A 26,452-nucleotide genomic window follows, 5' to 3' on the forward strand; every position below is an offset into this window, starting at 1 on the left:
CATGTGGTTTTTACATTATAAAATTATAACCTCATAACAATTTTGAGTATTTAAGTGTTAGGAAATGTCATAGTTGAGAGATGGCAGAACATTAGTTTGTTTCATCGCTGAGCAACCATTATAGTGCTGTTTTTAATTATACTGTCACGTGTGTTGGTCATCCTATTGTTTAATTTCAGGTCCCTGTTCCAAAATGTGAGGTCAAGAAGTCTTTGGAACCAAATGCCTTCCCATGAGATTTCATTTAAAACACAAGTTGCAAAAAATGTCTGTGTAGATTAAATGGATGTTTCCAATGAAGCATCTAAGGGAACTTCATGAGAAAGCACTGCCTATCTTAGGAAAAGGTGTAAGATAGGAGTAGACCACACCTGGAAAACATGGGCTCAACTCTTTTCCTAGCAGGCCGGTGATGTAGTCATCCTGTCTTGCAAAATTCTACACTGAAGTAGTACATTGGGTACACCTTTCGCTGAGGTGTCTTGACTTCTACTCCAGCTCCCCAGGTACAGCAGCTATTAGTGGAAATGTTGACAGTATCCTAAATCCATGAGGATAATAAAAAAAGTGGGAACCACCAATGTCAATGGTTTCTTTTTTCCATGAAAACTGGGTCATAGCAAGTATTTCTGAAAAACTTCCTTGCTGACAGAAAGTGATAATCAGTGTAAAAAGTTCCGCAGGTCTGCAGGGCAAGGCGATTTTCATGAGCCGTTAATTCTAAAAATGAGTAAAAAATACTTAAATTCTGTTTTAAGACAAGAGTGTAAAATCATTATTTATGTAATTTAGCAAATCTAATGCAGAGAAAATGGGCAGACCTAGATAGATACTTTTTTTTCTCTTGCTTGCTTTTTTTCTCTCTGTACCCAGCTTTCTTTGCCCTTGTTAAAAATACTCGGTGTACGCATACCGTGCATAAATTTGCCTTTCTGACATCAAAGAGTCTGGTTCTGCTGCTGGGGCCATCTATAAGATTATACCGACCAGAACTTAGCAGGCTCATGCCAGACACTTGACCCTGCGAGGCAGTCCCAGGCCAGGCTGGATTTAAACCCAGCTCGCAGGATTTAAGCCCCGCCGTTCGCAGCCAGCGCGGGGCCGGACAAACGCGCATTGTTGTCACAATTGGAACCACATGCTGAGTAATGGAGCAGAGGTGCAACTTTCCTGAGAGTGCGCGGACAGTTGGAAACGGGAATGTATTTTTTCATTTGTGTCTGAGCGTCTCAGGCCTCCCTTACTTTGTTTTTGTAGTGTCAGACAGATCAGACACGTAGGATTAATGGAGCCGGGCACTGACAGACCAGCTCTGTTCCAGCTGCAGTGACTGTGGAAGAATTGGATCTGGACTCTCTTAACCAGTCCTCCAAGAGTGAGATTTCAGTTACCATGACCAGTCACCAAGGACTATTTTATTTTAACCCATGTCAAATCTGAGCTTGCCTATGGGGCTAAACCACAGCCTGCTGAGCCAAGTGTATCCGAATGCAAACTCATTTCACTGGCTGTTTGTTACTGTTTGGAAAATTCAGCCACATACAATATGGAATGATCTCCTCCAAATGAAACGTTTCAGGCTTCGTTGCACGTGAAATACTGCATGCTGCTTTCTCCCAGCTTGCAGCCAGTGCATCAGTTCCTGTTTATTAGGAAATGAAATGAAAGCAGGATAAAAGCATTGGACAATGTTCTCAAGCACATGGCGTTGTCATGTGCAGGGCCAGGAGTTGGACTTTGTTGATATTTGTGGGTTCCTTTCTTTTCAGGATACTCTGATTCTGTGATAGAAATAATAGAGTTTTCTCTTTGGGATCAACAAGATTAAATTATGGATTTTATGGTCTTATTGCCCTTCACTGTGTAAACCAAAAGGGTTTGTGAGGGGTGTAAACTTACGTTTACTTGGGATACTTCCAGTTGGTGACTTCAGGTCCATAGCCGTCTCCTTCTTGGCATTAGTAACCAAATCAGGGCTTTTCTGAATTGAGATCACTTCTTTGTACCCAGAAAAACACTTCTAAACTTCTTTTCCTTTGTGGGTAATGCAAGTACAAGAACGGTGATCATACTTGTGATGGGGAATAAACAGTGAGAAGGTTCTCCTTCGATTTGTTGATGCATGCTCTAAGTAGCAAGCAAGTCAAGCAGAAAATAAAGCGAGAGAGAAACATTTGCTGTGTTCCTGACATTAATCACATGTGTTTGAGCTGCCCATGGTGTGGCCAAACAGCAGGTGGGGTGAGAATCCTTGGGATGCATTTTCTCCTCACGGAGCCCCACAAATTGTTGACACAGTGTTCTGAGTGCTTGTGGCTTCATACAATGTTTTTGTTCTATGTCTGTGAATAGGAATAAGTTCCAGTGATGGGGTAGCTCCATTGGCTGTTGACTGAAAGCAAACAACCCACCCTTGTACCACTCTGTACAGAGTTCAAAGATGCCTGGCAACTTGCAGGTGAACAAGGCTGTCTGTGTGCCTGCCCCTGCCTGCCCTTGCATAGCTGTGCCATCCCTTCTTCCCTGCAGCTCTCTGGGCACTGGCAATTGCCTGCTCCTCATCTCTCAAATCCAGAGGGATGGTAAAGGGAGCTTTGCAGGGAGCGTGCTCTGAATTCTAATGAGGTTCTGGGGAATCTGATGTGTCAGTGTGTTGAAAAGTCTTGGCATGTGGTTCACGTTGCGTAAACCATCAATGTCCTCTCTGGGTAGGGCACCGTTTCTTTTTGAAACAGCGATCACAGAGTGTGGGCAGCAGCACTCCTCTCTTGCATGAGCTCCATTCCAAACTCAGAGGAGAACTTTTTCATCTTGGAAGTTCAGAATAACTGTTACTTTTTTGGTTTTGTTTTAATATTGCTAAGAGGCCACAAAGAGCACAGCACACCATCCTTCTGTGCCGCAAGGAGAAATCTGCCCCCTGAAAGAGGAATATACCCATATACCTAAATCAAATTTTCTCTCGTAAATGCACTTGTAAAAGCATATATGCACTGAATGATTAGTCAAAAAGGACTTGGTTTCTTGATCTCACATCTCATATATGTGAATCATACTTTTTTTTTTTTTATCCTCCTGACTTTGATTTAATAGGTTTTTATGTGCCTGATCAGCCATTCATTTGCCATTATATTTGGTACTATGAAATGAAAAAGTCCTATAGGAAAAAAGGGAGAAAAGATGAAGTGCCCTGATGGAAACACACTGAATAAACCACCACTACAAGTTTGCAGCCTACGTATTTCTTCACCCTTGAGCCCACATCCATGGCTAGGAAGTGAGGCCAAGCTCACTGGAAGGGAGGCCAAGCTACTGCACTTCTAACTTGCCAAGATGAGGAATGGAAGGAACGAAGGTTTCAGGCTGGTTAAAGTTTATTAACTGTGGGGTTTTTTTTCCTTTGTTTTTGTCTTTGCTTCTGATTCCAGAAGCAGCTGAGAGATGAGGTTTCCTCAAAATGCTTATTTGCTTTTTCCGGACTTTGCTCATTAGCTGCTGGGCTGAATTCCTGGGGCTCTGCTGTCAGGTAGGAAGAATAATGTGTGGAGGCAGCAATTATTTGTCAAGTACTGGCAAGGTACTTGGCATGCTACAAGGCATGGATAGGAAAGCTTTACTTACTCTGGAGAGTTGCAGTTTAGGTTATGGACAAAAATACGAAGACAAATCATACAGGGAACAAATGTGGATGTTTTTAAAATCCTTTATCTTGATGTTTTCAAAGAAGAGTAAAGTTTTCATGAAGAGAGGACAGGTCTTTATATACCAAGGGTTTGTATTTTTCTCTGGACAGGCCTGGTTGCAGCAGTTTAAAATTAAGAGAGGGCTGTTATGAAGCATTTAGGCAGTTAGGAGAACGTGAGACTTGTGGACAATTTATGCTGTGGTTAAACAATGTGGGAATTAAAAAATAAGGGTTAAGTGTTAGACAATATGAATTGAGTTGCTCAAAAGAAGTGCAATGAGTGAGAAGATTTTGACAGCAGTTAGGAGGAAGACAGTCAAAACACTTAAGTGTTTTTTAATCAGGTGAGAATTAAATTTTCCAAAATCAACCCCTTTCTTTTCCTTTTCCTCCCATCTCCTCCCCTTCCGTCCCCTTTCATGTGCTAAATGACTCTGGTGGAACTGTGCTGTAGGTACAGCATATTGTGATTAAATGCTCTGTAATGCTCTCTGAGATACATTGGACCAAAAAGTATAAATGGAATGCCAGTTGCATAAAATAAATCTGAATTCTTGCCGCACCATGGTGAGGCAGCTCAGTTACAGCTTCGACCACCCATGAATGCTCAGCACACAGCAGGGGTACTTTTGGACTTGCATCTCACCTATTATCTTGGTAGTAGGGTATGAATCTCTTTGAATGTGAAAGCCTGGTTTTGTTTAAGTGAAGAACATGAGAAAAGGCTCTTTCCTTATTTTGTTTTTTTCCCTTGAGCAGATGAAAGGTGGATAGAAGCAACTGTAAATTTTAGGAAGGAAAGAAGTGGAAAAAGGCTAATGCTTGCTGAGCAGAAATTTTATTTTCCCAGCCATGCTACCCAAATGTTAAGACTCCCCTGTACAAAAGTGTCACTGCTTGGTCAATATAAATTCACTGTCAGAACAAAGGAGACTTTCTGGAAGGGAAATAAGACTGTATCAAACCATTCAGCAACTAACAGAAGAAAGAGAATAGCTACTTCCTGCCAACATTGATACTCCAAAGATGTATGCATGAGGTGGTAGGTGAGCATTCAGTTCTTGCTGCAGCTGGCTCTTGGTGATGACTTATCCATCTTGTGGGTAAACGGTATGAAAGGCTCAGAGACACAAAAGTGGGGGGCTGGCAGGTTAGCTCAGGGAGAGTGATAATGACAGTGACTGCAGGGGTCACCTTGAAGAAACTGAGTAGAGCCAGTGTGGCTGTTGTGAGAGTGAGCATGCTAGGATTGCTAGGAAAATGGGACTATATTTCAAGGACCCTTTCTAGGTGCCACTAAGCCAGCTAAGCTAGGAACCATGTGCTGGTTCACACTGACTCCATTCTCCAGTCTGTGTTAGTTCCACATTCCTTGATTGCTGTTACTCTGACTTTCTGTTTGGCTTTTCCTTTTCTTTTACAGGAAATGTCATTGATTCTTTATCTACCCCTTCTGGCCTTCTTTACCTTCCCAACTGGAGAACTGTTCTTACAATCAGGACAGGGGTTTTGATTTCCCCAACACCTTGATGCCACAGAGTCCTTGCTATCCTCTCATCCCTGGTAACAGCAGCTGATTTCCTGCTCTTCACTAATGCTGCTGACTGGAAGTGTGGCATAGTGACTTTACATTCTTGCTATGCTCTGAGCTGTAGTGCTGCAAGGTACTACTGTGGATATTTCCCATGCAGAGCTTCAGGAACGGGACTGGATGTGGGGTTGATTTCACTGCTTCCTCACTTGCCCATCTGCTGATGCTGAGGTTTCTCTTATGCTCTTCCTGAGAGATTAGTGGTGAACATGTCATCATCCCCACATTTAAATGAACTGTTTCCTGAGGATTTGAAATGCCTTGGCCTAAAGTAATTTAATGAGAACAATAATTGCCTCATTTCCCACCACATAAGATCCCAATCCTCTTCTTGGCACAGGTATGGCATGTAGCAAATGTTTGTATAGAAGACTTAAACCATTCTTCTCTTTGAAGCCCTGTCATTGTCTGCTGTCTATTGCTGGAATAATTAAAAAAATTCTTAGTAAACTATGTTTGACCAGAGTGTAATCTGATACACTGCCTAGTCTACACTGCTGAAAAAGGATGAAGTTTCATCCTGACAGCTAGAAGAATAAAACAGATACCTGACAGTCTTTAGCTGCTTTGTGCAGTCTTTAGCTGAACAAACTGTCAGAAGGATCTGCCTGTGCTGTGTGAATTACAGGCTGTGTGACTTGGAAGGTTGCTTCTGTTCTGCTTGGTTTGTCCTTTCATCTCAGCCAACTGACTGTGGTTGTCAGTCCCATTCGCCTCCTGTGCTCTGGTTCTTGTGATGCCAGTTTGGCCTCTTTATTATCTTTATTTTTAGCTGCCTCCCGTTTTCTCATTTCTGGCCTTTAATTTCATCTGTGGTGATGCAGAAGGGCTAATTCTATTTCTTTGGACTATTTCATGCTGAGACCAACTTCTGGCACCACCAAGGACACGGAGGTGATGAGTCTCTCGTTTTTAAACTTTATTTCAATCTTTATTGCTATTTTATGTCCCGTGAGACCCTTGAAATATGGAGTTGTTGCCTTGCCTGATGCCCAAGAGCTCTCCTGGCCTCCAGTGTTCAGCCCAAAACACATTTTCCCTGTAATCTGCTTTTGCTAGAGAACTCCAGCAGGGCCTGTCACATGGAGAGACAGAGAACCTTGTGCCTGTATGGGAACACCTAGGGCTTGGTGGTCACCTTGCAAATATCTAAGGCACAAATTTTTAGGTTGGCCATTCCCAAGGAAAGAAGTGCCTTAGGGCTCAACCCTCCTTGGAATAGCTCCTAACAAAAATTAAGCTACAAGCCAGTAAGTATTTGTTTACAAATCCTAAACAGATGGCACACACACATACTTGTATGAACAGAAGGGAACGGAGAAAACCCCAGCATATTCTCCAAGCAGCATTTAGTTCAGATTTGGTGGTTTCCTTTACTCCTTATGACACGACTGACAAGTTGGCAAATGCCTGGCAGAATTTATAACTGAGGCCTCTGTTTTCACTAAGTCTTTAAGTCTTCAGGTTACACTCACTGAGTGGAGCCTGAAGCAGGCGGATTCCTTTTCCGTGTTTGGTCCCTGTACACCTTTTGAATCATTTCAGTGGAAAGATTTTCCCCTGACCCACTAATTTATCATTCATTAACTCAAGAAAGAAGGGGTTTGCCTTTCTTCCTAACAAGCCATTTCTTACTGCCTTATGCTTTGGAGGAATTATGCCAATTCCTCTTGTTCATCACTTGGACACTTCTTAATTGCCCAGCCAGGTAAAAATCTTTTCCATACTGATGTTAATAACTCTTTAAGGTGTAACTCTGCTCCCTGATGCATCCTAGAGCTTGGAGTATCCAAATCCCAGACAGAAGCTTTTTCACTTAATTTGATGACCATATTTTATAGACTACTATAGTTGTAATTGATTCAAACAACTTGTTACTGGCTCTTTGTGAGATCAAGCCCAAAGGTAATCAATAACTCAGTAGTATTAATAGATATGAGGCGCCTTGTTTCCTTTCTTCCTCTAAATTTAGGCTTTTGAGAAACACCCTAACAAATTCCAATCCCTTCCCCCCCCCCCCCCCCAACAGACTAATAACCCTTTTTCTTTCTGCTGACGCTCTTTCCTTTCTTGCACTCACTTCTTTCTTTTCTTTCTTCTTCCATATTTCCTGTCTTACTTCTTTTTCCTAATCTATTCCCTGCTGCCAGACTCTGATTCATGATCCCTGCAAGATGGAGCTGCATTGGCCGATGAGATGTGGGGGGTGCCATCTCTTTAGCCCTTTGACTCCAGCAGGGATTGTGAATCAGAGCTCTCTGCTGCTGTGGTTCAGTCTCACATAGTAATGTAAACTGGAGCTGATGGCAACTCCATTAGTGTGACAGCCTGAGCTGCCTCAGCTGAGCAGTAGATGTACCACCTGTTCCGCTGCTTCTGTGGTGGGGATTGCAGCCTCTGACAGAGTCAAGGAATAGGTAACTGTGCATCATCCTCCCTCTCTTCCATGAGCTGCTAGAGCATGACAGCCAGGGTCCTTGGACTTTCTTTCTTCCAAAAATTGATTCTAGAGCCTCTTCAAAGCTATCATTCCTTGCACAATCTCATGGGCCAAGACGGCTGAGTAAAAAAGCCCACTCTCACCTCAGACTGCCCAACCTGAGCACAGGAAAAATAAACCCATTGGCTAAAGTCCACTGCCATGCACCTCCAGGGATGGAAATGAAAACCAAGCAAATTCTTCATCTGCACCTAAATGAGGACCATTGTCACATTCCCGTCTTCCCCTCATATTCCCTGTTGTCATCAGCCCCCCCAGTTGTCAGAGATGAGATGAAATTAGATAGTCTTTGAGGTGTCTTCCAACCCTACTCATTCTAGAGTTCTATGATTCTCCAGAGATGGCACTGCATGAACATCAAGTCAAAGCTCTCCTTTGCTACTCTGTTTCCCTCTTTAGCCAAACAAACCCCTGCTGTGATAGCAGTGGTGAAACTTGCATTGGTTTTTATTAACCCCTTTTTAATATTTAGGCTGAGCTATGGGTACTTGTTTGCTCCTTGCCCAGTGCCTGTGAGGAGCCTTGCACCCCTCCGGCCATACCCTGCCGCTGTGCCTCAGGCTGGTGTTAAAATCCACCCCTGAGGTGGGGAGTGTTAGAGTGAAACAACACTGAGTGACCCATGTATACATATATGAATGTGTGCCAGGGTTATTCTGGAACACCTTGGTTGCAAAGGAAAGGAGGTATGTAGCCGCTTTGGTTAATAAAATTGGAAATATGACAACTTAAAATGTATAAAAATACCACTTAAAAGATGTAAAGTTCAAAGCAACTTTTTAATCCTGGGGGCAGGCAGGCAGCAGAACAGGCTGTTCAGAGAGGCTGTGCAGTCTTCATCCTTGGGAGTGTTCAGAAATTGGCTGGACCATCCTGATCTAACTTCAGAGCTGACCTTGCTTTGAGCAGGAGGTTGGATCCCCTGAAGTACCTTCCAGCCTGAATTTTCCTGTGGTTCTTGTGTCTTCTGTTCTCCAAGACTGCTAAATTTACCTCACCATATTAAATTAGGAGAGAATAATAAATTAAAATCAAATGGTTTACTCTGAAGAAAGGAAGTAGCAAGAAGCAGGGATTGAATATGTCCCATTATTTGATTTTATTATTAATGGAATCTCTCATTTTCCTTTTGAATTTTCACGAGTGTAGTGGTGAGGTAAGGGGTAACAATTAAAAAGAAAATGTGAAAAATTAAATTTTGTTTCCTCCCATGTGTTCCGGTGCATTTTCCTAGGTACAATTTGTACAAGTTAGCTGCTGTTGCTTGAATTCTTTTATGAATTTAACCCAAAATAAATGGTATCTGAGTTTATTTTGTACTTTGTTATGTGTGGAGGTAGATAGAAGGAGACTATTCAGGATACGGTTGACATTCAGCATGCTTAATTGTTTGTAATTGTTTTGTTGTTTAAAAATTTTCTTGTATTTTTACCTATCATTATTTCTGATACTTACGCAGAAAAATGAGATGGTTCATCTCCCCTTTTATGTAGTCAGACACATCTATTTTATTTTCTGAAGAAGAAGAAAAAAGAGAAAGTACCCAGAATTAAGTTCAGATGACAGATGTTTATGTGGCTAAACTCTCAGTTTGGTTTAAGTAACACAGGGAGGAGTAGGAAGGAATGTAACCTTTTAAGCTTTTTTTTTTTTTTTTTTTTTTTTTTTTTTTTTTTTTTTTTTTGTTTACAGATATGAGGAGAGAGAACAGTAAATAAGTCTGAGTTACAATATGCCTTTAAAAAAATCACATGATATATCACCACCATGTGGAAGCCTGCATGCCCTTTCCCATAGGGATATGCCACTGGGAAGGGATTTATAGGCTGCTAGCTCATTATGCAGAAATATTTACAGTGGGTTACCAACTGTGCTGTAATTGTTCCCAAAATTCCCTCTGGAACAACACCCATGGCTGGCCAAAGGTGGCACTGGTTGTGCTGCTTGATTTTCATTCAGCACCTCAGTTTGCTGAGCACAGGACTCCAGGTAGCACAGGGATTGTTCAAATCCTGCAAGGAATCACAGTACTCTGGAGGAATGTTTACTTCATGTTTACTTCAATGGCTGTTTCTGGGAAATATGAGCTATAAACAAATCTGTTTTGTCAGCACTGGAAGGAACCAAGGTGAGGTGGGACTGCATGCAGGCCTTGGCTGTTAGACAGTGAATATAATCTAATTGCAGGTGTTTGGAGTGTACTTTTGTAGGGAAAATAAACTTTCTAGGTGTGCTGTACCATTTGATTTGAGATTTATATGTCAGTGCTTATCAGCAGTGAGGTAAAATATTTAGTGTCTCTGCATTTCGGGAGCAACTAATTTCAACAAATTGATCAATGCTTATTTGCCAAGAAAGTTGTTAGGAAGCAGCTGAGGGGCCAAGAGCAGATCTATTTTTAATGCTGCAAAATCCCCACAATTTAGTTAGTTTTATTTTATTTTTACATGGTTAAACCATGTCTTCAGTTCCAGAAAATGGTGCTTTTTCTATCAAGCTTCCAAATTGCAATTCCATTTTTTAGCTAATAAAATTATGTCTGGTAAAGAACATGGGAGGGTTTAAAGGAAAACCAAGGATGAGGATGTGAACTGCAACAGCTGAAACTTGAAACAAAAGCATCATTGCAACAGTTAAAATAAACTGTTGGTACAGTGCACATAGAGAAAATCAGCTCTGTAAAACAAATGGTAATAAATTCTGTCGCAGTTTTCTCTATGGTTTGGGCTCTATACAAGCTAGAAATTGGGATATTTTCTTTCAATATACGTTATGTTACGGGACTCAAATTTTTAAGATGCGCCTTCTAGGTTTTGTTGGTTTTAGGTGTATTCACCTGACCCTTTTAGGCCTCATTCTACATCATACTTAGTTTTCTCCCTGTGTTTAGACTGATTTCTACAAAATACGTATTACTTGAAGCATGTGTGCAAATATTCACTGTAAGGTTCAAGTTTAAGATTTATTAAAGAAATTGATAAAGGAACAAAAATATAGAGTGTGTTACAGTGCAGGTTCTTCTGTGTTTAGACACCTCCTAAGGTCATTAGTGCCTAAAGCTGTAAACAAAGCCTTTTTAGTGTATGAATTTAGTGGCTCTAATATTAAATGTGCCATGTAGGCTGCTGCATAAAAAAAAATTGGCATAATCCTGATTATTTATCAACGTACAATTGTGTAAAGTATACCTAGAAGCCAGGTTTGCAGGAGGAAGTAATAGCTGGGGTAATAAAACTAGAAAAAGCAGCCAAGTGTGAGAGGTCAGAGGCTTTTCATGTACAGCTGAAAAGCTTTTCAGATTCACAGAGTTTGTCAAGTGGTCTTGAACACCCCTCTATAGAGAACATGATTTCTAGCCTTTCTAAAGAGGACTAATTTCAATTTGAAAATGATTAGGCTAAATTACATTGGACTCCTTTCATGGCCATGATGATTTCTGTCATGGTGAAAATGCTGCTGGGAGCCAAGTTATGATTTTGTGGATGTGGGAGCAATACTCTTGAAGCAGAGGTTGGTACCTGACTACATTTGGGCTACCTTTTTAGGATAGGAATCTCCCTTTTAGATTGCAATTCAACGCTTTTTTTCTGTACTAATAGTTGCTCCTGTTACTGCTTTGCATTCCACACATGCTGTACAGGCAAATGTGGACAACTGACATTCTTGACTTTTTAACTCTTTTTACATTTTTAGCCTGGTAGTGTGTAGGAGAAGGGAATACAGGTGACCTTGCCCCTGACAAGTAACAGCTGAGGTAATTACGCAATACAGCCTCCCCCTGATGAGTCACAGCTGTATCCAATAAAGATAAGTGTGATAAAAGGGAGTGGGCTAGGTAGGAAGGGGGATTCATGAAGGAGAAGGAACCTTAAGGAAGAGGGAAGGAGAGGCCCTTGAGGAAGAAGGATCCTGAGGAGAGAGAATCCCTGCTGTGAGGTTAGTCTGGGTGTGCAGTCAGAGCCTGTTGTTGGAGCCTGCAGTCACAGTTTAGCCAGGTAAAAGCTGCAGTCAGAGTTCAGCAGGAAATAACCATCAGTCAGAGGTTGCAAGGGAGACCTACAGCAGGAGCTTGCTGCAGGCAGAGTCAGTGAATGGTTGGAGTCAGGACAGCAGATATGTAAAGGGGAATAAGCCAGGACTCTTTTCATGCTGTGATAAACAAGTGGTCTGTGTCTTGGCTCATTTCTGCCCTCTAACAAGAGGGCTGCTGCAACAGTCATGACCTACCACCTAAGCGGGGTAGTACTTGTGAGTGCTGGAAAAATCTCTTGCAGGCAACTCCTTGAAGTTGGACAGGGAAAAGGGGGAGAGTTCCTTCTGAGCTGCTTCAGAAGGAAAATAGAGATAAAGATCACTTCATTCATATGTGGGAGAAAAACAGGGAAGGAGGACCTCAGTGCATAGCAGAAAGAGCTTTAAATGGTCATTTGAGGTAGATGTGTGTAGAGAAGCAATTGAAAAAATCACATGCATAGTATTTATTTTATATAGAGTAAGGCAAATTAATCAGCAACAGAATAATCTAGATGACTGCTATCTTGTATATATATGCTTCAAGCCTACAACTCTTGATGAAGCTCTTTTGGCTTCATGACTAAAACTCCACAATGGGATCAGTGGCAGTGGGACAGAAAAGCATCATGGCAGAGCAGGGAATTGCTTTATATGGCAGAAAATAAAGCTCTACCTCGAGAGGGGATTTTCAGAGCATCATGCCACTGTATGTCAATGACACAGGGCCCTGATTTAGTCCTTAAAGGTATAGCATTTCTTCTATTCTGATACCTGTACTTGCCAGCAAAAGCTGAAGACACTATCATATAATTTTCCCCAATGAAAGGAAAAGTTAGGTGGAGAAATGTGACCAGTGGCTGGGTTTTATTGATGATTATGGCAAATGAGCGTTCATGGAGCTGAATTCATGGCAACTTTCTTCTTGGCAGTGTTAAGGATTAATGTAAATGAGCCTGTAAAGCTGGTTTAGGGATCTGATTAAACAATTCAGTTGATTTTAATGTAGAGTTAAGTAGCTAAAGAGTCTGAAGTCAATCACTTCAGCGCACCTTTAAAATACTAATACATTTCCTTTGTGTTGCTGAGAGGTGTTGAAATTTTATTCTGGGAATGAGATGAAAATCCTCTGGAAAAAGAAGACATCCTTTCAAATTTTATTTAGAAGAAAAAAAAAAAGGATTTGACTTCTCTTGCAATAACCATTCCTTCCAATTCTGTAAGCCTGGTATTTCTTTTTCTCCTGTATTAAACAGATCTGATCTTCACTGTACACAGTCCCTAAACAATTTTACCACTAGATCTTATTTCCTAGGCTCATTTTATGAAGGTGTTAATTGATCTTCAAAAATACAAAACAGCTCTCTGCTGTATGAAGACACTTATGCCTTGCTGATTAGTTTCTTTAGGGAGAGGGTTTCTGTGGCCCCAGAAGCAGTTTAATTAGACATCAGAGCAGCCTTGACTGCTGTGCATCTTCAGATCATTGTGAAGACAAGTTGGCTGTCTTGCTTTGGACCTACTATGAGTTTTCACCTTTATAGTTTTGTTTGTTCTTTAGGCCTCTGTTGCTGATGCTCATGAAAAGAACAAACCAAAATGTGTTGGGTTTTTTTTTTTTTTAATTTCTTCTCTTTTATCATGGAAAAACAAGCTGGTAGAGGCTGGGGCTCTAATGTAAATTTAGAAGACCTGAGACAGAAGGTACTCTGGTCTTTTGCAAATGAAACCCTCATGCTGTTGCAGTTTGAGTGAGTTTGAAGCAAATGCACTTTATCTCCGAGAATTTTCTGTGGAGTTTAAGATTGTAAATTGGACAGAAACTTCAAGGTGATTCTGAGCTACTCAGTCAGTGGTATTATAACTTAGAAGCCTCTGGAGGGAATGAAAAGGACCCTCAGCCCCCACTGCTTTCTCATCTCCAGCTACCATGGGGATTTGTAATATTAAGTTCTTCTAGGCTCTAGTAAGACAAAATCTGGAAATTACTTATGTCTGTTTGGCAGGAGCCTATTTGCTTTTATTTTCGGTTTGTTTAATTTAAGTGTGTTTTTTCCATTGCTTTTTGGGAAATTTTGTTCTTAGAGTCTATGTGACTGGTTAGTCTCAAGCTCAGTCTAGACAGCCAGGAGTGCATGTCTTGCCATTCTTCCTGCCAGTTTGTGGTATTTGTAAAGCGTTCCTCACAAGATGGCATAAATAACACTTTCTTTCAGATTTTCTGTCTGTCTTGGACTTGACTTCTGCTGTTCTTGGTTTTATAGCATGTTAGTAACCTCTGTTTTGCTAAGATAAGCAAAGGACTCACATGAACACAGAGATGTGTGTTTTCCCTGGAATTTCTAATTCAATTTACATGGTGGAGCTTAGCTTGGATTTAGATGCTCAATTTGTGTGAACACAGAAAGGCTTTTTAAAATTTTTTAACTTCACAATTGTACTTATCATCAGAGACTGGCAGTCAAATCAGTCTGTTTTGATTTCTCTGAAGTGAGCCTTGTTTGAGTTTGTCAGCGGATTCAGTGAAATTGAGTTGGAAATCCAGGATTTGTCTCTTTGGAAGGCTGCACTTCCATAAGATGGTCAATCCCTTTCTAGGGCAGTCCTCTCTGTGTAGGTTTCCTTGTTTGTTACTGTTTTTGAAAGCCACGATACAATGCACCAGTGTACTAAAATTCTACATTTCCAACTACCTTTAAGGGCTCACTTTGATCTTGAGAAATATTTTATCCAGAAAAGGTTATTTCACTACCCACAGATGGCATGAACAATGACCTGAGTAACATGAAGTGATTGCTGGACTAATACAAATAGGATAATTCACTCATGTGCTATGTGGGTTGTTAGATACATAGAACTACCATCGATGTGTGTATGTACAAACGTAACTTATTTTCTTTGCCTTTTGAGCTTCTGTGCTTCTGTGAAACTTCCCATAGATATTTCCTGGATGTATCTTCACAGGTCCTGTGGGTGGAAAGGGCTTTTCCCTGCTATGGAAGAAGTTAGCCAGTGGCTCACTATGCTTTGGCCTTGCACCAGGGAAGTTCTCTCAGCTTCTGTAAACAGAACGTGATGTTGATGCTGTGTGTGATTCAGTGCACTGTGGAAGTCTCACCACTTCATTTCCAGAAGGCCTCAAACTATAGAGTTCAGTCTTCAACAAGCAGTTAATTGCAGCACAGGAGAATGCCAAAATAGACAGCCTTTGAAATGTGGTTCAGAGCATGTATTTTGTTTGAGCAGGATCTTACAGCCCTTTTATGTGGATTGCTGGGTTTTCTGGTGGAGATTCAGCATCTTTATCTTGAAAAATGCTGCCTGTGCTTGTGGTACTATTACCTGGCATCTCACCTGCTGGATGGATCCTGTTTAAATTCAGGGAATAGCTCTGTGAACAAGTTATTGTCTGGTTAGCTGCAACATGAGCTGTTCTATACTGTGAACTGCGTAAGTTTTAGTTTAAAGATTTTTCTCCTTTAAGTGACTCTGCATTTTTCATGGGGTAGGAACATGTTTATGGTCAGTTTTCATTGAGCAGGTTACACAGTACCTTATGGGTGTGTCTGTACCCCAAGTCTGGAAGACTTGCTCTCTTTCAGCTGAATTAAATGGCATACATTTTTGAAGCAGTTTTTAGAGTCATGTTTAGATGCAGAAATGGAGTGGGCAGTGAAATGTCCGGTAAAAGCCTAACTGCAGTAAACCAGTTCAGCACATTCAGTACTTCCAGGATTCTGAGTGTGCTGACTAAACACAACTACATAGCATATTTGAATGCAGGCAGTGCCTTTGGCTTTGGTAATTTGCCAAAAGTGTGAAGTTAGTAATTCCCATTAGGATTTCTAGAATTCTCAGGGTGGCTTCAGTTATACTGCAGCTAGGTTTTTTCTTTAAATGAGAGGCTGGGTACCACTTTAAAATTAGTGTGTTGGGAAACTTACCTGAAACCCTGGATTTGGCTTTATTGTACTCTTAATTGCCCTTGGCCATTAACAGCCTTTTGACCTTGGAGAAGTTGTTTTGGTTCAACAGAAGCCTGATTATAGTCCTAAAATTGTGAATGTTGCCTATATTAGTTAAGTCTTAGTAGAGGAGATCAGTCCTGATTCTACTGATGGTTGATATTTCTCTGTTTTCAGCTCAGCTTTTAAGTATTAAGGAGTGTAAGATGATGAATTTCCCGAGTAGCTCTGAGTGTTGTCACACACATTTTCACTGAAATCTGCTAGGGCCCAGGAACTAAAGGTCAGAAGGCCATGAAGTCTTTTCCAGCTCAGGTTGCCTTTGTTGTCTTTGGCTGTGTCAGCATGAGGTCCTAGCACCCACAAAAATCTCTCGTTTCCTGCATTAAGCTTTGAGAAGGTTTTCCTGACTTACAGGTCTCTTATTTCCCCTTTTATTCTGTGTTTGGGAATATCTCACTCCCCAAACATTTTTCTTCATTATGCTTTGCTGTAACATGGGAGAATAAGTATCATTTTGTATATCTCTCAGCCCAGATAAACCCATTAATCCTGAAAAATATTGTGTACTAAGACAATGATGAGATGAGCAGAGAGCAGCAGTGTTACTCTGCAAAATAACCTCTCGCATTCATTCTCTCAAAATTGTCTTGAAACCCTCCTTTGAAGGATTCTTTTCTCAATGATAGGAAATTTTCCAAGTTTTTCTGGTTTTCCTTTTCCATAGGACATCTCTATTTTCTTGGAGTTTTCCTGAAGCCAAGCCTGGTAATGAGAATTTGCTTTTACATTGACAGTCTTTTCATATTCATGTATTTCATTCTCTGAAATGAGTGAGATTAGAGCTAAGGAATTCCAAGCATAAGCATTCTGTCTCTTTGCAGTCATCTGTAAGGTGTGGTTTGGAGAAACCCCTCTGTGTTATGTTGTTTCTCAAATGGACTGTTGGGCAATGTGGACAATGGGGCCAATGATATTGAATTTCTTGATAACCATTAGCAATTTTGGTGAACAAAAAGCTGCAGAATAAATTTAAAGCTATGAATAAGTAAGTACATTGGATAAAGATACTTTTTATTTCAGAATACACATTGCTTTTATTGTGTGAAAAGTGTAAAAAGGGAAGTTTTCCTTTTGCTCTGGTTCACATGGAAATGAAATTGATAGTTATGAGCTGTACTGTAGTCCACAGGCCCCTGAGCTCTGTGACAGACTGTAGATGCCTGTGATCTGCAAGAGGTCTCACTTACATATATTGAAAGAGTCTTGTACTTCTGCCTTACAGACAAGCCTTCTGAATTCTTGGTGCCTAAAGGCAGGCTTTCTTCCCCATGTAGGAATTAACTTTTCATTGTTGTAAATCATCTAAGCTCCAAGGAACTCTCCTGTAGAGCTGATGGCTCGCTCATCTGTATCTAATACAGCTAAAATCAGTGTCTTTTTTTTCCCCTCATACCCCTGTCCCCAGTCAAGTGCTTGAACACAATGGACACCAATTAATTGATGGCAAGTTCCAGTTAGAAGTCCAAAGCAGACTTCAGAGTCTGAGGCAGCTGAGACCAGAAATCAGATAGTGAACAGAATTCAGGTGTGTTTTTCATGTCCTCTGGAGCTGAGCTCACCTTTGAGCTCCAGCCCTGAGCTGATGTGGCAGCATTTAAGGAGGCATTAGCTGCAGTTCTTAGAAAGGCAGCTGCCCCCCACCCCCAGCTTTTCAACTTGTGATGTTTGGAACTGATTTCAGCATCCAGTTATGTGAAGGCTGTACTGGCTGTTACTTTCATTGTACAGGTGAGAAAGCTTAAGCTCTGTGGAAGTGACGTTCTGCTTTTTCACAGATTTCTTGTACAAGCCAGAGACAAAGTCCTATGTCCTAACTCATATATTTGAGAGCAATCAAGAAAATCTGTGACCCAGTTGCATTTCAAAGCTATTATTTTCATCTTCCAGATGCAGTTTTCATTTATCAGTGGTAAGCAGCCATCCTAAAGTACAATAAAAAGTGTGATGGGGGAGGGAGAAACTGTCTTGTTAAAATGGTGATGAATTTAAAGCTTTTGCTTGGAAATTTTCCTCAAAGACCATCACAGTAATTAAATGCCATCAAGCCACAATAATTCTGAACCTGTTGCCTTCTGCATCAGGAATACATTGAGAGAACAGCTATATTTCCATCCTTGCTGTTGAAACTAGTGGTTAACTACTCCTCTTTCTCCTGTTCAAACCAGGAGAACTCAAAATTTCTGTCAGATATAAACTGGAAATGAATCTGACATTTAAAATTCTTTCCCTGCCAAAGTCCAATCTGAAAAAAAGCTCCTCTGAGCAGACACTAATTAGATGACAAATTTAGAAGCCTAACAGAATGCACAATCTAGTAAAGACAAATTAACTCAGTCTTTGATGCTGCCTCAGTGTAACTTTCAAAAAGACAGACACCTGTGTGGTGTGACACCCTGCTTGCATTACACGCTTTTATTGGTCTAGGTGAGAAAGGAAATATGTCATTGTACTCTAAGAAGGTATTCTCATTCACAGTATTCTCATTTTACAGTAAAAATGTGCAAAACACCATATACTTTTCCCTTAGGTTGTGAATGGAAACATGTTTTATTATTGTACTCTGTAATGGTTATGTTCTTGGGGAATGAGCTAGTTCCCATGGCTGGCTGTTGGAGTGGCTCATGTTTGAAGAGGCAAGCTTCTGATTTATTATTCTACTTCTAAAAGGTATCACAATGAAGTCAAGGTAGTAAAACCCCTTTTGTGATGAGGTTTAACTGTAGATTAGCTGCACGGTCTCTTTACTTATTCTAGACTTGTGAATCCACTGAGTCGTGTCTTTCGTTATCCTTGCTTTTTCACAGTTGGCTTCTTTCTTTCTTTGTCTCTTTCAGTGTACCTTCTTCATTTCTTAATCCTTCCCCTTACTTTTTTTCTTTAGGTTTTATGTTTGAGCTGCATGTTTTAAGATTATTTCATTTTGATTTATCCAAAGGGTTGAGTGGAAACACTGTTATTTTTGTGAAACAGATTAAGTATGCAAACAGTTAACAAATCACTTACATTATGCTCATAGGACTATCTAGGGGCAGAGAGCAGAATATAGTCTCAATAATGAGTAAATTGTCCAAAGAAATCCATTGACATGTTGTTTTTAAATAGAAAATAATTATGGAAAGAGTGACTTTCCGTGCTGATCTCATTCCATCAAAGTTCAGCCTAGGGTTAAAAACTGTCTCATTTGTTTGGTGCTCTGTTCGGTAATAACAATTCTGTCTGATGCTCAGTTTCTATGGAGAGATGTTTGCTTTCCTTTTGTTTGATAACTCACTTCATGTTTAGGTCAGGTTAATTGTTTGAAAAAGGTTGGGAACTTTTGTCATGGCCAGGGATACCTGTGGTGAGCTTCACCACTAAGTGACGAGATCCTCTCCATCAACCAGCACACCTACACTGAGAGTGCAAGCAGCTTCTCACAGTGACAGAGAGGCATTTCTACTCTAATAATAAGCATTAGAAAAAAAATTAAGAGAAAACCAGGCATAAAGAAACATTTAATCCAAATGAATTTGTTTTCCTAGCCTTTTGAATGGATTCATGACTTAAGCTGTTCAGCAGATTGACTTGCTTAAGAAATACAAGTGGTTTCTAGCTGACACATAGGATTTTATGAAGTGATTGATCACAGCTGCCAGTTGCCAAGGTCAGTGGGATGTTCTGTCTTGGCAGTCTCCATGTATGTGCATGTGAAAAAGAGGGGGGTGAGGGAAGTGACAGTGGAGGGAGCGAATGGTTTGCAATTCAGTTAATGTGATTTTAAAAGTATCCCAAATGCAAACGTGTCTGCTTTGTAAAGACAAACTTTGTGTTGGTCAGGCTTTTACTGTATCTTGGGGTTTTTTTTGTGTGTGTTCATTCTCCTTGGGTGTTTTAAGTTTTTGAAGCAAAAATCAGAAGCGTGGTCAAAAGATGGGAGAAGAAATATGGAATAACTGTTGTCCATTTTTTCCACCATTATTCCTAAGTGAAAAACAGTCTTAACTTTTGTGATTTGTCAGTTTCTTTAGGGAGGCAAGAAATCAGGGATTTAATCTCGCTCTTGTTGAGCTCAAAGGGAATTTACCATTAATTTTTGTTGGAGAACAATCATGCCCTATGCCAGCAGATGAAATAAATAATGCTTAAGTTTTTAGCTTGCTATTAATTTATGATTATTTGTCTTGTCATTCAGTGGGTGGGAGATTGGCAGATCAGATGTTTCATTCCCAAGCGTTGCTGTGGACCTGAAGCAAAGAACTTGAGTGACTACTCTGTAATCACCTTTACTCCCATAAAACAGAGAAATTCATTTAATCTGATCCTCATACTCAGAAAGAGAGCCTGCAGAAGATGCAGGTGTTTGGGAATGCTGGGAGATCTGGGATATAGAATGGGAATGTCTAGTTTGGAAGGGTTATGTAGTGGCCTAGGCATATTTAATCATTGGAAGGACAGAAAAATAAGGAGGATACAGACACAGATAATTGAAGTATGTTTGACCTTTGTTAGATGTGATTTCAGCCACATTAGTTTTGCTTATGGCGTCATCCAGTGCTATTTAAATCCAGAGTGCATCAGCAGGCTTTGGATGGAAAGAATGGGAAAATCAAATGAAGTAGTGACAGAAGTATAAAGGAGTCATTTTTTTGCTGTTTACAGTATTTTCTTGAACTGGGAGATGCTTGTACTGTGGTTCCAAGACTCCTCATATTCCTCATTATGTTTTTGGTCTCAGTAACTCTTGCAGGAACTAGGATCAAAAACTTTAGGAAACTCCCTATACACTTAGAAAACACCCAGTGTTTAACAGTTATTAAAGCCCTTCGAGTTCCCAGCATTAAAACACTCCCAGCAAAAGAAGTTTTATTAGAAAGAGTGCAATTTGTAGTTCTGGCCTTAAACCTAGACTCTTTGTGAACTGTACATAGGGCTAGGACCTGGCTAACACGAAAAATCCCAAACATTTGAGATACACAATTTTACGTTAGTTAAGACCACGCTTGTCTGTTTATACAAAAATGTGAGATAAAGGAAGAGTATCCCAGGCTCCTGTGCCTATTCTCCAGGCATAATTGGGGACAGAAGGATGGCAGTTGTGCACCGTTGCTAAAATAACCGCAAAGGCATGAAGTAGAGGAATTTTTATCTTGGTTCTGAGATGATTCAGTAACTGCAATTTTTTTTTTCTCTGAACAGTGAGCTGTTGAGTGGTTATGCCACTAAGAACCAGCCCATGCTGCTTGTGAACCCCAGAATTTTCTAAGTCTTCTGAGCTGTCTCTGATCACAGCTGTATGAAATTACTCTTTGCCTAGAACTGCTTTTTATTTTTGAAAAACTAGACAACCCTCCCTACATGAACCATACAGTTTTTCAACACAATTTACTCTGAAGGGAGTGCAGTAGGACCTCTGATGGAAAAGTTTTAAGTGGTCAGGATGGACACAGATGATATATGTGGGCCTTGTTCTATAGGGACTCCACACTGGCCTGCCAAAATTAAGCAGGAAATGGAAATGGAGAAGAAAAATTCTTGGCTTCTGAGTCAGACTCTACGGTTAAGTCACAGCCAAGCCATGGATGCCCTCTAAATCTTTCTAGATAGGATGGTGGAAATTGGATGAGATGGAACAGAGCTCTTGGTCAGTGGAAAGTCCTTGTCTGGAGTCAAATGATGTTTTATCTGAAATGCCTGTCCAAAATATCAACGTTTCTCCTGTCCAAGCTGAACTGTAGAAATCTTGCTTAGCTGAGGTCATTGAAACCCAGAGGGGAAGCTGCTTTAGAGACATCTTGCAGGATAATATTCTGAGATAATTTTCCTTTTGGTGCCTTGACCTGAAACTCCTGCTAAATCCACCTATTTGCTACTTTGTTCTCCAGACCTAGCAGAAAAGCCTATTCTTGTGGTTGCAAGCCTAAGGTTACTTGTGGTTTTACTACCACAGAGTGGAATCCTGGTGAAGAGAAGGGATACTTGCTAAGAGGAGAAAACATGGAACAATTTGCTTTGATTTATGTTTACAAGTCTGAATTAGAAGTATAACTTTAGCATTCCTGAAGACAAGGCCTTGAAAAAAAGCTTCGTGCCTTAAGAAAATGATCTTTTTTAGTTAGAGTAACTTGATCTAGTCCTTTATAGTTCATTCCCCTACTCTTTAGTGTGTAGAGTGGAGGAAAATGGGTTCTTATTACCAGATAGGTTAGAATGATCTCTCTGTCTGGTATCCTCTCTGAACTCATTTATTTTGGAAAAGATCTTGAAGATTGCTGAGTCTGACAGTTAACCCACTACAAGTCTGTCACTAAACCATGTCCTTAAGTGCCATACCTGCCTGTCTTTCAAATCCCTTTAGGGTTGGTGACTCTACCACCTCCCTGGTCAGTAATTCCAATGTTTGACAGCCCTTTCAGTGAAGAAAACTTTCCCAATACCTGATTAAAACCTCTCCTGGTGCAGCTTGAGACTATTTCCTCTTGCTTGTTACTTTGGAGAAGAGACCAACCCCCACCTGGCTACATCCTCATTTCAGGGAGCTGCAGAGAGTGATGAGGTCCCCTCTGAGCCTCCTTTTCTCCAGGCTGAATACACTCAGCTCCCTCAGCTGCTTCTCACAGGACTTGTGCTCCAGACCCTTCCCCAGCCTTGTTGACCTTCTCTGGACTCACTCCAGCCCCTCCACGTCCTTCCTGAACTAAAGGGCCCAGAACTGGACACAGCACTCGAGGTGTAGCCTCAAAATAAATAGATGCCCTTCCTAGTGAAGAATTCTGTGTGTATCTGGAGCCTGCTGCATCTCAAGTCAATCAGTGATTGACTGGATTTGCCATGAATTTTAATTGTGAGAATAATTACACTGATGTTGTGTCTTTTGATGTGTTGCATGATGAGAGAACAACTCCAAAGGGGCCTTGCTTCTTCATATAATGCTCCAATAATGCTGCAGTTTTACAGCTGAAACAGTAATGTGCTTGCTTTATTTAACGTCTGCTGTACTTCATGTGTGATTGATTCAACTGATGCTGGCTCTTTCAACTTGTCTCACTTGAAGACACTTTGAAAGTTAGGTAAAAAAAAAAAGAAGTTTTTATGAACATGCCCATCCAGAAACAGAGGCAACAAAACCTCACATACTCCTATGTTTTCTTTCCTTTGGTAAAGTGGTAATATTGTCTGTTCCCAGAATTTCTGACTGGACTAGTGAGGAGTTGGTAGTGCAGGATGTGAAGTGCCACATGTATGTGAAGGGAAAGGTAGTAGCTCATGTTAAATCAACTGATACGATTGCAGAAAATCTCAGAACAAGAAAGCTTGTCAGCCTTCCTTAATACTTTCGGTTTTGTCAATCAAAGATGATGTCTCTTCACACAAATCCTCCTTTTATGCTTTGCCTCTGACTTGTGGCAATGCCACTACGGTGGCTACACAGTGCAATGGCAAATGAATAAACTTAGTTTGATTCGTTACTCACAAAGTTACTTTTAGGGTTGTTATGCACTTCTTATTTCTTACACAAGCACCTCCTGTGCTTGTTGAAATCTGAGAGCAAAAATGAGCTAATCAGGAACTCAGCTGAGATCAGAACATGAATGAGGCTTATTAATACACTTGTCTTGTGCAAGGAAAAGATTAATGCAGTGCTCTTTTTTTTTCCTAAATGAAAGGAAATGTGGCTAAATACAAGTACCTATCATGTACAGCCTTGTAATAATTTGACAGAGCTGCTGCTTCTGCACCCCAAGTTTTGACTCTGAAGTTGTTGTCAGACCCCAAACCTTTTTTAGATACTTTTCTAAATCTTAGTACAAAGCATTTTCCCTTAATTTATACTTGCTGTTGAATATTTAAATATTTAAACAGCCAGCTTTTTGCAAAGTATAAGGTTTTGTTTTCATTCCTCCAGATTTGAACTGTACATAGCTAGAATTGTGATTTAAATTAATCCAGTGCATTTCAGGCATGCCAGAACAAGGGGAAATACAGATTTCAAACTAAAATATCCATCTTAAGCTCAGTTTTCAATGAAAAAAATCTTCCTGATATTCAACTCACACAGTTTATCCAAGTCTACAGCAGTGGTGATGTCTGACTGCTGGGTTTGTATTTTGAATGTAAAAGCTCTGATTCTCAATTACAATTATGGCAGAGATAAAAACATCCAAGAAACACGAAGGAGATGACAACCCCAAGCAAAGGACTTCATCATCCTATGATGTGTCTGCTACAATCTCCTAATATTCATCTTTGGGTGCAGATGATATCATCTGAATACATTTTTCCATGGAACATCCTTCTGTGTTGCCCAGGAGCAAACAGGATAGGTATCCTTCCTAGACACACTTCGCATTTGATTTTATTTCACTGACCTGTAGCTTGTACACCCTCTGTTGAATACAGAAAGCTGCCCACAATAAGCACATGAAGGCAGATTAATTAGGTTATTACATACTTTTCTTTAGGTGGGTAGCAAGTTTTGTGATTTTATGAAATCTGTGAGGGAAAAAAAAATTCTCCTAAGGTTTGCTTCCCCAAAGTAGCCATACAAAAACAACTTCTGATAGCGAATTCGGAATGAAGTCATAAAGTTATTTAACCTTCTACAACTGCCAAAGAAAACAAAACCATGTAAATGTGGTTTCTATGATTTACTCTCTTGCAGACAATCTCACTAATTTACTAAGGTTCCTTCATAATAAAGCAGTTATGCTTGGTGAAACACATGTGGAGTATAAGCATCCTGCATCTGGATCAGACTTTGCCTGTTGTGTAGCCCTCTTCCCCCATTCTCCCTCCAGCCCTGACATACATACTTAGAGAGCTGCTCAGTGCTTCACAAATGATTTTGAAAAATAAAAGATGACAATTACTGATTAGTAATATTTTACCTCCAGTACAGTTCTGTGGGGAGTTGAGCTCTGATTATCATGTTCCATATTTCTGTTTGTGAGACAATTTTGCCTTTAGCAGCAGATTTTGTACTATATTCCACTAACAGGCATTTTGATAATTACTGTTGCAGTCTCAGTTTACCCTTTTATCTCCTCAGAAAATATATTGAATATGTTTGGATAATTAAATCTTTTTTTCAATATAATATTTTTATCAACTCTTGAAACAACAGTTCATAATAAAAGGAACTGTGCTGTGCAGAAGGAACCCAAAATTTATGAGCAACAAGAATTAGTACTATTAAGACTTGAGGAATCCTGAGATGCAAAGAATGTGAAGCAAAAAAGGTTGTACAGATGTTGGAGTAATCTTATATGGCGTGAGGAGCTGAGAAGCTTGTGATTTCATTTGATCTGCACTGGCCTTGGCTAGAGCCCTTGCAAAGATTACACATCCATTTAAAAATTATTTTGTCCTTACTGGAATTCAGATCTTGGTGGTTTTCCTAGATGGATTGTGGTTGGTGTGTGAAACTTTCAATAGCATGGTCTAATCAATACCATCAGGGTCAACATACTTCCCTTATGCCTCTTATGTTCCAGCTGGGGTTTGAGATTATTAATAGGTACAGTTTTCTGGAAACAACTTGATAGTTATTTTCTGAACTTCCATGTGATATGACTACTTTTGAGCTGCATTAACATTTCCATTTCATTAATCTTTGTGACCTAAGATGGGCAGGTCCTTATGCAATTTCCTAATTATTTTCCCTTTTTTCCCCTTTCTCAAGTGCTTGATCTTGGAAAGTAGAGGCATGTGAACTGCTTGCATGTTAATGAAACTCAGCCTACTTTCTCAAGGGAATGTAACAAATTCAAAATCAAGCTTGATTTTTCATCTTTTTCACTATTGAGGACTTATTTTTGGGTAACTTCTAACAGTGTTTCCCCACTGATACTTTGTTCCTAGGCAGTGACTGTGTACACAAATTTTTAATGCATGGTATCCGGAAAAAAGATGTTTCACGCTCCTAATTCCAAGCATAAAATAATTTTTCAGATGGCACAGTGGTTTTATGAAGGAAAAGAACAGTGGTTTTACTGGGGAAAAGAACTACTCAGGAAGCATAATCCACAGTGTGTTGTGGGTGAGGGAGAGTTAACTGAAAATTTGATAGATGGGAAATGAACTTGGAATGTTCTTTGGAAACAGAATTTAAGTATTTGTCTGTATTAGGGTTGGTAGTCACCATTAGCCATAGGAGCCTTTTCATGACATTTCCTGTTGGAGTTTGAGTCCTGTGTACAGGAGTTAAGAGTTCCCAGTTTTGGTGATGAAGTTCAATTTAAGAGGTAAAACTGAAGTTCCAGTGCAAAGCCACGTATGGAGGCAGAGAGCAAAAGCTTTTTGAAGCACAAATTGTTTTGGGGACAATGAGGAATAAGCTCACATTTTGCTGTAGGTGTTTCTTTAGGCTTCTTATTCTCTAGGATTTCTTGAAAATAGAGATGAATTCTTGTTATTTACCATAAAAATATTCCCCAAAACTTGCTGAAACACCTTTCAGGCTTGTTTGTGACATCAAGTTAATTGAGAACTTGTAAACCAAACTCTTTTTAAAAATGGTTAAATACTTGTTAAATAATGGTTGAGATAGCATTTTTTAATTACATGACAGCACATTATTTTTATTATCAACTGCTGCTTCAGTTAATTCACGTATGGAGTATTCTTTTTGTAAATTCAGTGATCTTTCTCCGGACTGTTTA

The 26,452-nt window shown here is 40.1% G+C and overlaps 1 long non-coding RNA gene across 1 annotated transcript in view; it reads left to right on the top strand.

The window, feature by feature from the left end:
- The first annotated feature begins 11,632 nt into the window (after positions 1–11,632).
- Positions 11,633–26,452, top strand: part of LOC136291514 (uncharacterized) — a 31,113-nt gene continuing 16,293 nt past the window's right edge. Inside the window, exon 1 of the long non-coding RNA XR_010721594.1 lies at positions 11,633–11,712. This is a non-coding gene — a long non-coding RNA (uncharacterized lncRNA). The remainder of the gene's footprint in view (positions 11,713–26,452) is intronic.

This window comes from Chamaea fasciata, unplaced genomic scaffold, assembly GCF_029207755.1.
Source record: "Chamaea fasciata isolate MVZ Bird 193981 ecotype frontalis unplaced genomic scaffold, bChaFas1.0.hap1 SCAF_6, whole genome shotgun sequence".
NCBI classification, from domain to species: domain Eukaryota; kingdom Metazoa; phylum Chordata; class Aves; order Passeriformes; family Sylviidae; genus Chamaea; species Chamaea fasciata.